The 13,878-nt window shown below is 35.5% G+C and overlaps 1 long non-coding RNA gene across 4 annotated transcripts in view; it reads left to right on the plus strand.

The window, feature by feature from the left end:
* Positions 1-241: 241 nt before the first annotated feature.
* The window catches only part of LOC110038863, a 20,645-nt gene continuing 7,008 nt past the window's right edge, over positions 242-13,878 (plus strand). For 2 of the 4 annotated variants that reach the window (XR_002295459.1, XR_002295461.1), the window contains exons 1-2: positions 242-288; positions 13,500-13,620. This is a non-coding gene — a long non-coding RNA (uncharacterized LOC110038863). Of the gene's footprint in view, positions 294-10,296; positions 10,415-13,499; positions 13,621-13,878 lie in introns of those variants that run through there. The other 2 variants (XR_002295460.1, XR_002295462.1) reach the window with 2 other exon arrangements.

Consider the following 13,878-nt stretch of genomic DNA (forward strand, 5'->3'; position numbering starts at 1 on the left):
ATTAATAGAGAACATGCTTAAGATAGCTAAAATACGTGAATTATGCTTGTATGCTTGAATTTGATGATTTCCATTAGCTAAATATAGTAGAAGTAATTTGCAAAATCTATGTAGTTCAATGGTGTTAATTCATATATATTGAAAAAAAAAATTAAATATTTTTTTTCTAAAAATTAACATAAATTTTAAATTGTTAAGAATGAACTATTTTCATGTATATATATATATAAAGTCGCCGATGGCCTTTGCTAGGGTTGACAATTTTGGGTCGATTCTCAGACGATGATGGTGATGTTGTTCTCCTACACTACTGCTGTTGAGATATTTCTTATTACTTCCTCTGCAGTTGTTCTCCTTTGCTCCTTTTCCTGGCATGGTTTTCTTTCAGTTTTGGCGGTTTCTCTACTTCAGTTTCTCGGTGGTGTTTCGTTTTTGTGTTTCTGCTGTGGCTTTTTGGTGACTGTTTCTTTCGATTAGTTCTTCTATGCTTTTGGATGTTTGAGACACTTTTACGCTATGCCGCCTGCCTCTCGATCCTTCGTGGATGCGGTTTCAGAGGGGGGTGGTCCGTCTTCTAGCTCTCAGGTTTCCTATATGTTCCCACAAGGATTTCATGAATCACTAAATGTTGGTAGGGATTATTCTTTCGTTAAATTTTGGGTAAGAAAAATGGTAACTTAGCTATGTTCATCTCTGAAGTTGAATCGAATATCTTGGCCTCCTCTTTCCAGTTGTCTTTGGTAGGAAAATTTTCTTATGGGATTTCAACTTTAGAGCTCATCAGGAAAGAGTTTGATTTGCTTAAATTAAATGGATGGTGGAAGGTTGGTGTGTTGGATGGTAGAAAAATATTGATTTGATTAGCTAATGATGAAGATTATACAATGTTATTTGTGAAGCGTTCTTTGAAATTCAAAAATTGTATTATGAAAATACTTAAATGGTCTGTTAGCTTTGATTCAAAAGCTGAATTGCCGACCTTGCCTGTTTGGATACGTTTTCCAGGGCTGAAACTACACTTATTCAATCACGAAGTTCTTTTTTCTCTTGCTGCTTCTTACGGGAAACCTTTAAAAATGGATAGTGCTACTTTCAATATTACTAGACCCTCTGAGGCGCATGTTTTAGTGGAAAGGGATATCACTCAACCCTTATGTGATGAGATATGGATAGGTTTTCAACGTCAGGGGTATTGGAAACCTATTGAAATAGAGAGGCATTCCCCTTATTGCACTCATTATTCCATGTTTGGACATCATATTTCTCATTGTTATCGTTTAAACCCTCAAATTAAAGCTTCCTTTGTTAACAAACCTTCTCCTCCTATCATGGATACTGAACCACCTAACCCCTCAGCTACTAATGAGCATGATAAGGAGGATGATAGGCCCTTGCCTATTTTTACTGAACCAAATATGGGGGGCCCTATTAATATTAATGATAAACAAAGGTAGGGTCATAATGAACATGTGGAAGATCCTAATACTTTTGATTCTACTCCACATGTTTCTTTTATTAATAGTACTTCTCCGAGCACACACACCTTTCCTAATCCCATTAGGGATAACATGGATGAAAGACAGAAGCAACATATTGAGCAAATTCTAATCCCAACTGCTCCAATAGGAACTTCACACGTTCTTCCTCAAGATGCCCTTGGGTAGCCTAATGAACGATTGTTGCTTTCACATGCTTCTTGGGAAATTATTTTTGATCCTCTACAAGATGCCAAAAATTCTTTGGAGGGTAAATGGAAGATTCAAAAACATGCTAAAAAGAAAGTAAAGAGAAATAATGAACTTTCTAATTTGAATGCCAGAAATATTATTCAAGAAGGTACTTATTACTATGACGGAGAACAATTAGGCAACCCTTCTAGATCTTCTAGAAGGGTTGGCTTAAGACATAATGTTTAATATTTTGGTTTGGAATATTAGGGGAATGGTGGACCCTTCCTCCCTTAATAGGCTTAAATATCTTTGTAGAGTTCATAAAGTTTTTATTTTTACCCTTCTAGGGCCTCTTGCTCATGTCAATAGACACGAGATTTTGAATAAAGTTACAGGATTTCAGTCTCATTGCAACAAAAATAACAAAATTTGTTTTCTAGAAATGCAAAATCACTTTATCTATCATTGAGGATGAGGAGCAATTCATTTTAACTCACTTTCAGATGGAGCAATATCAAGGGTGGGGCATGTTTGTCTATGCCATCTCTCTTTTGCCTGATAAATATTTGCTTTGGAGGAAACTTGAGATTTTGGGTGATTGTATCTCATCTCTAAAAACTTTTTTGTAGGAGGAGACTTTAACATGATTATGAAACTGTCTGAGAAAAAGGTGGAGGCTGAGTTGACCTTTCCCTTCTTAATTGTTTTGTAATTTTATTGCAGAAGCGGGTTATATTTACCTTGGCTACTTTGGATCTCCTTTCACGTGGAGGAGGGGCTTTCTACATCAAAGGCTTGATTTTTTCTTGGCTAACTCGGCTTTTCTTAATTATTTCCTGATTTCAAAAGTTCAACATTTAAATTATACTTCCTCTGATCAAAATCCGATTCTCCTCACTCTAGCTTTTCTTGAGAAACTTGTTATATCTAGATTTAAATTTCTTAACATTTGGACTTCTCATGATACTTTTTTAAGTATTGTAAAACAAGTTTGGAATTATGATGGTGGGGGTACCTCTTGGTTTATACTTTAGCAATTGCATAAATATTGGTTTCTCATCTTCGGAAGTGGAGTTACAAGACTTTTGGTAATGTTCATTTTAAAGTTTTGGAGGCTCAAAAATTTGTTGATCAATTGGAGAATCTCGATATCTGCACCCCTGATATGGTGGAGTATAATGCCCATGCTCACTTGAATCTTTGTGAAGCTATAAATTTGGAGGAAACTTTGCTTCAGCAGAAAGCAAATGACCTTCATTTTACTGCTTAGGATAGAAACACAAATTATTTCCATGTCACTCTTAAGCATAAAAGGAATTTGAATTTCATTTTAAAAATAAAAAATGCCAAAGGTCAAATTTTAACTGATTTGGTTGATATTGGGAATAGCGTCGTTCACTATTTTACGGATCTTTATCAACACACCCCTCTGGTGCAATCAGTTAACTCAAATGTATTTGTTGAAGAAATTGATTACATTAATGGTCTCTCCTTAGCCAATGTTCCTAAAGAAGACAAGATGCTTTAAACTTTCAAATCTATAAGTTCCAACAAGTCCCCTGGACCTGACGGCTTCTACTCTTCCTTTCATGTTACTTATTGGGACATCATAAAGAAGGATTTCATTAATACCATACAAAGTTTCTTCTAGGGAACTGATCCCGCTAAATATTTCATCTCTGCTTTAGTTGTTCTTATCCCTAAAGGAAATGACAAAATCACTTAGGATAACTTTCACCCCATTTCTCTTACCACTGTCATCTTGAAGGTATTAAGTAAGATTAGTGTTAACAAGCTGCAGTCTCACCTTTCACACTTTGTATCGCCTCAACAATCAACTTTTATAAAAGGAAGAGAAATTACAAATAATATTTTACTTGCTCAGGAATTGATTGAAGACCTTGATAAGAAATGTAGAAGGGGTAATATGGGTTTCAAACTAGATATCAAAAAAGCTTTTGATACTCTTATTTGAGACTTCATTCTTAACATTCTTCAAGCTAAAGGTTTCTAAAGGGAATTCTGCTTGCCTATTAAAAGGTGGTTAGGCAATAATCACTACAGTACTTTGGTTAATGGTCAATCATATGGCATGGCTAGTTCCCGGCTCTTAGAGGAATCAAGCAAGGAGATCCTCTATCCCCTACTATCTTTATCATTACTTTTGATTATTTCTCAAGACTATTTAATGATTAGCATGTAAATCACCCTCATGTTCAGTACTCTCATAAATCTTGGATTGTGATTAGTCACCTTGCTTATGTCGACGACGCTATATTATTCTCTAATTCTATCAAGCCTTCTATCAAAGCTACTATGGCTCTTCTTAAAGAGTTTCAAGATGCTTCTGGCCTTCAGTTTAATTTGGATAAATGATCTATTTACTTTGGTAACAAAGTTAATCATAACAGTGATTCTTGGGCTTCTGACTATACTGGTTGTAAAATTGCCAAGCTACCTCTGTAATATCTTTGGGTAAACCTGCTAAGGGGGAGAAAGAAGGAAACTCAAATGGATGATGTTGTGGACAAAGTCAAATGCAAAATCAATGATTGGAGAAATAATTTTGTCTAATGGAGGTAGGCTCACTCTTCTCAAGAGTGTTTTATGTAGTATCCCTTTATATTCCATGCAGGCTCTTAAAATTAAAAAGAGCATCCAGAAATTGCTTGAGGTTCCTTTTAACAAGTTTCTTTAGAGAGGTAACAAATCTTCAAAGATTTTGGCTAATTGAAAGAAGAATTATAAGTCGTGTGCCTCTGGGGGTCTTGGGTTCAAAACACTTCAGCAGAGTATTGACATTAATATGTGCAAACTTTGGTTCAAATTCAAAGTTAGAGATTCCTTATGTTTCCAATATATGCATCACAAATACTGCACATATAGTCACCCTTCTAATGTTACTTGGAAGAAAGGTGACTCAAAAATCTGGAAGGCCATCATACTTGCTCGTACGGGTGCTTCTCAATTTTTTTTTTGAAATGTGGGAGATGGGAAAATTTCTTTTTGGAATGATCATTATGGCACTTCTCTGTTCTCAAATTTAACTCATGCTACTTCTGAGGATGAGCTTCTTGTTTCGGATTGTTGGGCTGATGGAAGCTGGAACATTCCTAAATTGTGGTCTTTAGTGGGAGAGGTGACCCACTCTGTTGCTAATATTCCGATTAATGCTATTAATAAAGATGTCTTGATGTGGAAATTTTGACCTAGAGTTTTTGTCACTAAAATGATATATTCTCATTTACATAATTATCCTTAGTGGTTTTGGTGTAAGCACATTTGACACAAATTTGTCTCCCCTTCTATCTCCTTCTTTCCTTGGAGATTGTTTCATGATTTCCTTTCTCTTGATTATATCCTTAAAATGAATGGTTTGAAAATTGGATCCTATTGCTATATTTGTAAGAAAGAGGTTGAATCATCCATTCACCTTTTTATGATTGTTCTTTTGCTAAAGATGTTTGGCATAGGCTGGGGTGTTATTTTGGCATTAGGTGGCCTCCAAATTTGTGTCTCAAAAATATTATTACTATTTGGAAACTCTCTGAGAACTCTCAAAACAAGCTCTCCTACTTTACCATTACCATTCTTTGGTTCATTTGGATGGCTAGAAATAGCCATAAGTTTGAAGATTCTACTCACACTTCAACCTATACAGTTGCTCTTATTGTGGCTAATTTTATCAAAGCAGCTAAAGCTACTGGTGGTATCAATACTTTGCCTCAACCTGGTTTTTGTAGGAGACCAATTTTTTTTAATTTGAGACCACCTTCCCACAGTTGGATCAAAGTAAATACTGATGGTAGTTTTATTTGTGATAAGGCGGGGATTGGTGGCTTGTTTCGGGACTTAAACGGGTTGTGCCTTGTTTATTTTGCTTCCCCCTGCATTGCTTCGTCTCCTCTTGAAACCGAAGCTATGGCTGTTTTGGCAGCTATAAATGTGGCAATCTCTTTTGGCTTTCAAAATATTTTCCTGGAAACGGATGCACAATTTTTGATTCATACTTTAATGGGTAATTTAAAACTCCGTTGGAATCTTGTCACACTTTTAAATAGGATCAATAATTTGATGGTCACTTCTCATATTACTGCACAGTATTCCTTTATTCTCAGAGGGGAAACGATCCTGCGAATTGGTTGGCTAAGAAAGGAAATTTTGGTATTATTATTGGAGTCACTCCTGTACCTCATCTTTATAGACTTATTCATGGCGATATGTTGGATGTCCCTTTCATACGTCCTTAAGGTGGTGGTTGCTAGACTTATAGCTGATGGTTTGGCTTGCTCATTGTTTATTAGTATTCTCTTTACATATATAGGGGCTTTACGGTTTCCTATCATTCTTCTTATATATTATTTTTCTGCTCAAAGCTCTATTTTTTGCTATTTATGGAAGTTACTTGAAGCATTTGGCTTCTGAATTTTGTTGGTGCTGGAATATGGTAGATTATTCTATCTGAGATATATGCTCTACATTTATTCTATGAGCTTAAGGGTTGGAAAATTTGGGATGGTTCTTCAGACATTTTTGAAGCCACATCTTGACTTAGTTAAGCTTTTTTTAAATAATTTTCTATGGTCCTATATTGGAAATTCAATGGGGGTTTTGTTTAGCTTGCACTTGGTCACTGCTTGCATAATTAATGGCATTGATGGGGGCCTTTTGAGATGCTTAGTTTTGTCGTTGGAAATTGGGAAGTCTTTTCACCTTATTGCGGGTTATATTATGTGGCCTCATGTTTTGTCTGAGGGTGTCTCCTTGTTGAGGTTTGTTGGATGTTTGTTTTTCTTGTTAGCTGGCAATAATGAATTTATTGTTTGGAATTAGTATATTTATTGCCCATTTTCCTAGCTTAGTATTGGTTGGAGGCCCACGGATCCACAATCTCAAAGGCTTTACTTCCTCTTTCGGTTGGTGGCTACTTTAGGAACTATCATCCTTTTATTTTATGGCTTTGATTCTGTGGATAGGTCTTTTGGCATCAGGAGGGCCACCGTTTTTACATTTTCTACACCAGCTACTTGGCTCGTTTTTTAATGCTTACTCTCTTTTTACTATATCACTAGGTTGACTTTATGTTTTTGGATAGGTCCTTTTTACAGGTCTCAAGCCGCACTCACATTTATACTTTGGGCCTCTCGATGCAAGCTCATGATGTTGTACATGTTGCAATTTTGGCTATACAACTCATATGTTCCTTGCAACTCGACTTTTGCAAGTTTTTCTGGTGTATAATTTTTTGTTTTAGTATACATTTTGTTGGGATACTTGTAACTTTGGGTTTGATTTCCTTTTTCTATTTTGGTGTGGAGTTATAATGCAAAAGGAGAAACCCCTAGGACCTCATATATATATAAGGGATGGCAGCTGATGAATTAGCTCTGCTAGGGTTTGGTATTCTTTGCGACTTTAATGGCAATTTCGTTTGGTGAGCTCTTTCATACTCTACTCTTTGTCTTTGTCATTTTTTTGCCATGCCTCCGGCTGCTGTTCCTTTATTGATGTTGTCTTAAATGGAAGTGGTGGTTCGACCACTCCCTCCACTGAATTTTTCCTGCAAAGTTTTCATGAAACTCTTGTAGTTGGAGGAGATTATACTTTTATCAAAAAATTGGGGAAAAAATGGTAAATTAGTGCTATATGTATCTGAGGATGAAACTTCAATCTTAGCTTCTTCATGCCGATTGGCTCTCGTTGGTAAGTTTACGTACGTCATTCCTAAGATTGAACTAATCAGAAGGGAGTTTGAAATGTTGAAGCTAAAAGGCTGGTGGACGGTAGGTATTATAGATGGGCGGCATATATTTATACAATTAGCTAATGACGAGGACTATACTCGTCTATTTGCTAAAAGGTTCTTGTGGATTGAGAATAGTATGTTGAAATTTAGAAAATGGTCTATACATTTTGATCCTAAAGCAGAGTTACCTATCATTCTGGTATGAATATGATTCCCAGGGCTTAAAATACACTTATTCAATCACAAGATTCTCTTTCGCTTGCCGCTACTTATGGCAAGCCTTTAAAAATGGATCATGCCACTTTCACATTGTTAAGACCATCTGAAGCACGAAATTTGGTTTAACGTGACATTACAAAACATTTTTGTAATGAAATATGGATAGGATCACAACACCAAGGATACTGACAACCTCTTGAAATAGAAAGGCATTCGCTCTATTACACACACTACTCTATGTTTGGTCATCAAACCACCTCTTGCTTTCGATTGAACCCACAACTCAAAAACACACACAAAGAAACAAATACAATTCCACTTGTTCCTAACATTAATATTGAACCCCCCAAAGTCCTAATTAATGTGGAATCTGCTTGAACCTACTGAAAATCCTGTTATTACTAATGTCATATCTTCTTTACAACCTTTAGGTATAGAAGCTATGCATACTTGTGAGGATGAAAATCATCTACATATGATCACCAATGAACGTCAGGAAGGTATTGATATCTTACATAATTGCAATGATACTAATTCTCAACAATTGCAGATGAATGAAGAAGTTGAGTTGGGTGAAATTTTCAATGAAAATGATATTAATGTGGCATTGGAAGAGTCTGCTGATACTTTGCTTGCAGGACACAATAATGATAAGGGATACCTCCCTTCTTCTATCACTATGGTTCAATCTCCTATGGTTGGAATTATTTTTGATGCTATTGACATAAACTCTTCTTTATCTAATGCGAATATAACCTTGGAAAATGAGTGGCAGGTGCAAAAACATTCTAGAAAAAAAGGCAAAACGAAACATCAAGCTTTCTAGACTCAATGCAGGTAACATTATATAAGAAGGCATATATCATTATGATGGGGAACAGTTGGTCAATCCTACTAGATCTTCTAGAAGGATTTGATCATGTCATCATCTTTAATATAATGGTGTGGAATATTAGGGGAGTGGTGGATCCTAACTCCCTTAACAGGCTAAAAAATCTCTGCAGGGTCCATAAATTACTCATTTTTGCTATTTTGGAACCTTTTGTTCAAGTAAATAAACACAGAATTCTTAATATGTTCAAAGGTTATCATTTGCAATGTTAATAACAAAATCTGGATCTTTCGGAAGCCCACAGTCACTCTTACCATTGTTGATGATGAGGAGCAATATATTCTCTCTTAAATTTCTTTTGAAGACTTTCAGGGATGGGGCACCTTTGTTTACTCTATCTCTCATTTTCAAGAAAAGAATCAGCTTTGGCATAAAATTGAGTCTATTGGAAACATCATACAAGAGAATTGGTTTCTAGGTGGTAATTTTAACATGATTATGAAGCCTATGGAGAGAAAAGGGGGAGGCAGAGTTGAACCTTCTCTAATAAATAGTTTTTCTCATTCTATTGCTAATGCAGGCCTTTATGATTTGGGATACTCTAGATCTCCTTACACTTGGAGGAGAGGTTTTCTTTATCAGAGATTGGATCAGTTTTTGGCTAACTGTGCCTTTATAAATCATTTTACTATTGTGAAAGTTCAACATTTGAGTCATGTTACTTCTGATCATAACCCTACTTTTATCACACTGGCTTTTACTGTTAAACCGACCATATCTCATTTTAAATTTCTCAATGTATGGACCTCTCATGATACTTATTTTAATTTGGTTACCAAAGCATGGAAAGTTGAAGGAGTTGGAAATCCTTGTTTGTTCTATGACAATTACATAAGAAAATGGCTGCCCACTTCACTAATTGGAATTACCAGGTTTTTGGTAATGTCCGTACTAAAGTGAAGGATGCAGATGCTCAGCACAATGTTGATTCCTTGGAAGCTCAACTTGAGGCTTCTCCTCAATTAATGGATACTGTTGCTCAAGCTCATCTTGCTTTAATGGATGCTATTATTTTAGAGGAAAACTTGCTTAAAAAAAAGGCTAATGATTCTTCCTTTGTTGCAGGGGATAGAAACACTAAATATTTTCATGCCACTCTAAAGCATAGAATAAATATAAATAGCATTTTAAAAATTAAAAAGGATGATGGGAGTATTTTGACTAATATGGATGAAATTGGTGATAGTGTTGTTAGATACTTCTCTGAGCTTTTAAGTCATCTGCTCATACTATGCTTGTTGACCCTACTTAGATTGTTAAGGAGTATAATTATATTAATAATCTTTTATTGTCCTATTCTCCAGATGAGCAGGAAATACTGAATGCATTCAAATCTATTTGCCCTAATAAATCTCCTGGCCCAGATGGTTTCTCTTCTGCAGTTTACATTCATTTTTGGGAAATTGTTAAGAAGGAGGTTATTCTTGTTATTCAGATTTTCTTCCTTGGACATAACCCTGGTAAATATTTCACCTCTGCTCTGATAGTGCTTATCCCTAAAGGCAATGATAAGATTTTTTTTTGGAGAATTTCCGTCCCCTTTCCCTCACCATTGTGATATCCAAAGTTATAAGTAAAGTTATAGTTAACAGATTGCAACCACATCTTATTCACATTATTGCTAATTAACAGTCTACTTTCATTAAGGGAAGGGATATTACAGATAACATTCTTTTGGCACAGGAGATGATTGAAGAGTTGGACAAAAAGTGCAGGGGGAAACATGGTCCTTAAGTTGGAGGTCCTTAAGTTGGACATAAGGATGGACATAAGGAACGCTTTTGATACTATTAGTTGGGACTACATTATTTATATCTTGTAGGCTAAAGGCTTTAAACAAGATTTCTGTTCTCTCATTCAGAGGTGGCTAACAATTATAGTGTGATGGTAAGTGGTAAAGCTCATGATTTTTTTCTGCTAGAAGGGGTATTAAGCAAGGAGACCCCCTATCTCCTACTTTTTTCATAATTGCTTTTGATTACTTGCCTAGGCTTATTAATAAACTGCAGTATGATCACCCTTATATTCAATTTTCACATAAATCTAAAATTATGGTTTGTCATCTTGCCTATGCAAATGATGCTATATTGTTTTTAAATACTAGCAAATGTGCCATCAAAGCTACCATGTCTTTATTAAATAATTTCCAAAATGTTTCTGGTATGATGCTGAATTTGGCTAAGTGTTCCGTTTATTTTGGTAAAGGTGCTCCCTCATCTACTCATGCTTGGGCGTCTAATTTTACTGGTTGCAATATTTCTAAGTTACCCATAAATTATCTTGGGGTTAAAATTAACAGAGGAAGAACTAAACAAACACAAATGGATGACGTGATTAATAAAGTTAAGCTAAAAATTAATGATGGGAGAATTAAATTCCTATCTAATGGGGGTCGGCTTACTTTGTTGAAAAGTGCCCTTTCCACACTACCTCTTTATGCCATGCAAGTTCTTAAAGCAAAAAAAAAGCACTCAAAAGAATCTTGAAACTATTTTTAATAAGTGCTTATGGAAGGGATCTAGAACTTCAAAATGTTGGACCACTTGGCACTATGCTGGTGGGCTTGGCTTTAAAAAATTGAATCATACTATTGACATAAACATGTGTAAACTCCGGTTTAAATTTTGTTTGGGGGAGTCACTTTGGGCAAGGTTTATGCTTCATAAGTATTGTAAAGATTTACATCCTACTACAGTCAAATGAAAAGTAGGGGACTCCAGACTTTGGAAAGCTATTGTTGCTGCTAAGGATATTGCATCTCAATTCATGTTCTGGGACATTGGTGATGGTAATATTTCTTTATGGAATGATGATTGCGGCATTTTTATGTTTTCTACTTTACCTCTTCTGGTTATGATGCTAAGTTATTAGTCTCAGATTGTTGGATTGGAGGTGATTGGAACTTAAATATGCTGAATTCTTTAATTGGTGAACTTGCCCCTGCTATTGGTACCATTCCCATTCATGCTCAAAATAAAAATGTTCCTCATTGGAAGCACCATGCTAATACTTCTGTTACTAAAATGCTTTATTCAAATTTTCACTCCTTTAATTCTTGGAAATGGCATTGTTATACATGGAACAAACTCATATCTTCTTCTATCTCCTCTTTCCTTAGGAGATATTTTCACAAGTTGCTCCCACTTGATGATATACTGAAAATGAAAGGGTTAAGACTTTCCTCCTATTGTTATAATTGTAAAAAAAATGTTGAATCATTTAATCACTTGTTCTTTGGATGTTCTTTTGCTAAAGAGGTGTGGCAAAGTATTGGGTACTACTTTGGTATTACTTGGCCCCCAATTTTGACCCTTAATGCTGTTTTTAATACTTGGAAAGAGTTTGATTCATCTTTTATTCAGCACAGTTATTTCCCTGACATTGTTTTATGGTTTATCTGGATGGCTAGGAATAGTAAAAAATAAGAAGCTTCATGCCACACTCCCACTACTACTTTACCCCCTCTATTGCTTCCACTTTTGCTATAGCTTATTTTAAAAAGGCTTGGAAGAATTCCATTGGACAGCTTGCCTCTCCTAATGTGGGTAGGGGTAGGAAACCTATTTTAATTAAATGGGCACCACCCCCTCACGGTAGGCTTAAAATTAATGTGGATGGAAGTTTTTTCAATGTTTATGCTGGTATTGGAGGGCTTATTAGGGATTCAAGTGGTAAGTTCTGTGCTTATTTTGCCTCACCTTGTATTGTCAACTCTTCTATTGAGGCTGAAACTATAGCCGTGTTTGCTGCTCTTCAAATTGTTGCTTCTCTAAATCTCAATGACATAATTTTGGAAATTGACTTAGAAACTCTTTATCATATACTTTTGGCTAAGCTCAATCCTCCTTGTTTATCATACCTTGGCTAAAACGTATTAGGCATATCATAAAGAGCCAACATCTAAACATTATTTACTCTTTCACTTATAGAGAGGGTAACAAATCCACGGATTGGCTTGCAAAATGGAGGGTGTAAGGTGTTATTGTTGGTAATTTACCTCCTTCTATGTTGCTTAAGTTGATTAAAAATGACTTAGCTGATCCTTATGTTCGGTTTTAACATGCTGCCTCTTTATATTATATTGTTCCATGATTTATGGGACTATTATTGGGTAATTGGGACGCACCTCTTTTGCTTCTTTGCTCTGTTGGGATGAAAATTCTTGATGGTTGTGTAGACTGGGTTTTGTGCTTTTGGAGAGGTTTATGTACTGATCAAATGAAAGTTTTTCTTGATTCACGTGATACCTTTTATAACTTTATACCTCAGTCTACTTCATTATTGGAGAATGGGATCTATGATATCAATCTACTATGGAAGTTTTTTTGCTCTGAAAAATGGAAAGACTGTGGCTACATTTTTCAGCCTGGTCAATGTGCACTGGGCTTCTTGGTTGTCAAATTTGATTTGTTTAATGCTTTGGATCCATGAAGTTCATGCTCCACTAACTTAAATTCACCTGTATTTAATATGGGCTCTTTGGGAGCCTGCTGGTTTGTGGTTCAGAATGCTGTTGGTCTTGATGTTTTCTATAATTTTCTTGATCTATTTGACTGCTACTATGGGGGTTCTGTTTCTACTATTGGCTTTAGTATAATTATAATGTTATATAAGGAATGGGTACAATTCCCTTTATGGTTCTATGGTCTCTCGAGTGTTGAGGAGGCTTATTTTTGTGGTCACATGATATTATTGCATATATGTTGCCATTCCCTACATTGTGTTTACTGTTTTAATTTGGCAGGGATTACATTTTTTGACTGCAAAATGAGTTTGCTTTTAAAATTGATACTCTTGAACAATGCAATCTTGCTTTGTTCTTGCTCTTTTCTTTCAATGATCACAAGTAATTTTGGTACTCAATTGCTCTCTGCCCGGTTTGCCTGCTCTCGTTGAGATGGATGTTGCTCTTAGGATAATTGGATGCTATCATTTAATTTGCAATACTTTATGTGGAGATTATGGTCTACAGATTTATGGTCCTGCACACTATTTTCCGAGCTTGTAGTTGCGGCTATTCTATATCATTGCAGCTCCCTCACTGTTTGCAGAAGAATATATATGTGCAGCTCCCTTACTGTTTGTAGAAGAAGGTTGGATACATTTGAGCTATTTTTGGACAGTGCTTTTTTATTTTTTCAGTTTTTTTTATGGTTGGGTATACTTTTTGGTTTTATACATAATTTTTTTGTTTTTTTGCGTGAAGTTGTAATGCGGATTGTGGAACCACTAGGATTTGATGTATTGTTTTGTTTTTAGATGGGGATCTACTATCCCTCCCCATTTTGTATCTTTCTTAATTATTAACGTGAAATGAGTCACGAGATGCTCTTTTAATATATATATATATA

This window comes from Phalaenopsis equestris, unplaced genomic scaffold (assembly GCF_001263595.1).
Source record: "Phalaenopsis equestris unplaced genomic scaffold, ASM126359v1 Scaffold234194, whole genome shotgun sequence".
Taxonomy (NCBI): domain Eukaryota; kingdom Viridiplantae; phylum Streptophyta; class Magnoliopsida; order Asparagales; family Orchidaceae; genus Phalaenopsis; species Phalaenopsis equestris.